We start from the raw sequence: 2225 nt of genomic DNA on the forward strand, positions 1-2225 counted from the left end.
TTTGTTGCTTCCGACCACCCACTGAAGTGTATCAGATCACAGTCTGGTGAATCCGATTTGGCTGGTCGACTGTCAGGTGAGTTTCAGACATGTCGCTAGTGATCCTCATCGGATGATCTTGCCTCATCGGATCACTGCCTGACATGTTTGGCACTGACTTATTAAATAGTCGACCAACACAAGTCGAATTCATCAGACCGCGATCCCATACACTTCAGTGGCTGGCCGGAAGCAACAAACTTTGCTTCTGATGAGTGACCAATGAGATAAAATCTCTGTGGAACGCACAAAGAAGCTAATCATGAAGTGTGTGATTTAAACTGCAGAATTTGTTCATACACTTTGATGCATAGGAGAATAGGGAGCCAGTGGAGAAATTTAAAAACACCTGAATTCTGAGCTTTGTGAGATGGATTGCAGGCAAGGTAGCCTATACCGTTTCCAAGTAAACTACGCTTTATCTTCTGACTTTAAACAAGTAGGCCTATGCAATACAGCTTATTATACTATGATGCATTGTGCATAAACATAGAATAAAAAAAAAAGAAGACTTATAACACACACCAATAATCACATACACCACATGCACACACGAAGCCATGTACATAAACACCCGTCCTACAATTGTACATTTGTACTACTGTATTACTAGTACATTATGTGTACGTTTTCACAATAGAGATGGCATTCTTGGTGTGGGTGGTAACTATTCTTCATTATGGTGCCATGCCAACAGTAATTAGGACTTTAATATCAAACAGGTTCTTGGGAAACAAACACATTTAAACAGCAGGTCTTCACTTATTTCATTGCTATGTTGGAATTATGCCCCGATTGCAGCTACTTCAGAACTAATTTAGCATACGTAGTTCAGGAAATAAAGACGTATAAGTATCAAAGCATGATTCACGATCTTCAAGACCAACCCTTGAGTCAGGAGAAAATCATAATTGTGAAATCTTGTAACTGCTTGAACATAGTGATTTTGTGGCACACCAGTCAAGACCAGTATTAATTAATAACCCATGAAACATGCACGAAACTGCAATGAAAAAGATATCATTCCAAAGATATCAAATCAAGCAAAGAGAAACAAACATGAAATCTACATTCAAAAACACATTCCTTCCGCCCACACTGCTTTGCAGCATTATCATAATGCTGCAAAGCATTATGATAATGCTGTTTGTCAGACGTGACAGACATAATTTATGTCTGTCACGTCTGACAAACAGAGTCTTAAAGGCATGATTTACCAATTGCAGATGAAACAAAAACCCAGTATTAGTGCTTCAGAATAGTTCTAAAATGTGAGTAAAGGATAGAAATAACCAATGTAAAAATTTGAACCAGTATAATCAATGTTAAGGTTTGTTAAATATACAAAATGTGAACAATATTTAGTTATAATAAAAGATTTTCCAGACCAAACCGTCTACAGTGACAGTGTATGGTTTAATGAGAAAAATAGTGACATTATATCCTTATATTTTAGGCTTTATTGCAAAAATTGTATATGGTAGGATGTTTTATGAAACAAGTGACCTACACATATGCATCAAATAGTGATATCTTGCAGTTTTTAAATCACTGCTCCCAAAGGTAAACAGGGGGTTTACCCACGTGAAAACCCCAAAGGATGCAATTATTTTCTAGACTGCTTGGCTCTTGCTTCGAATTAACGCACCGTGAGTCACTTCTAAGTCAGGTCTTAATCATCCGTCGTAAGAGGGATAAATCACGATTTGTGATGTCTAGTCATTGCACAAAAATAATTATTGCAATATTTTTAAAGCATTTCTTATATCTCTCAAAGCATGATTCACGATCTTCAAGACCAACCCGTGAGTCAGGAGAAAATCATAATTATGAAATCTTGTAATTACTCGAACATGGTGATTTTGTGGCACACCAGTCAAGACCGGTATTAATTAATGATCCATGAAACATGCACGTAACTACAGTGAATAATCTTACGATCATTCCCCAAATTCGAATCTAGCAAAGAGAAACAAACATGAAATCTGCATTCAAAAGCACATTCCTTCCGCCCACAATGCTTTGCGGCATTATGTTCGTCACGTCTGACGCCTGTGAGTAAATTTCTCGTCTCTTGGACCAGCGATCTCGCAGTCTTCACAGTACGGTATCCACACCACGTCCCTGGGTACGTCGTTCTGGCAACCAGCACAATGTATTGTCAATAGATGGCGCTGTCTATGCTT

This window comes from Diadema antillarum, unplaced genomic scaffold (genome assembly GCF_040938485.1).
Source record: "Diadema antillarum isolate AM-2024a unplaced genomic scaffold, OU_Dant_1.0 seq00000798_RagTag, whole genome shotgun sequence".
Lineage (NCBI taxonomy): Eukaryota > Metazoa > Echinodermata > Echinoidea > Diadematoida > Diadematidae > Diadema > Diadema antillarum.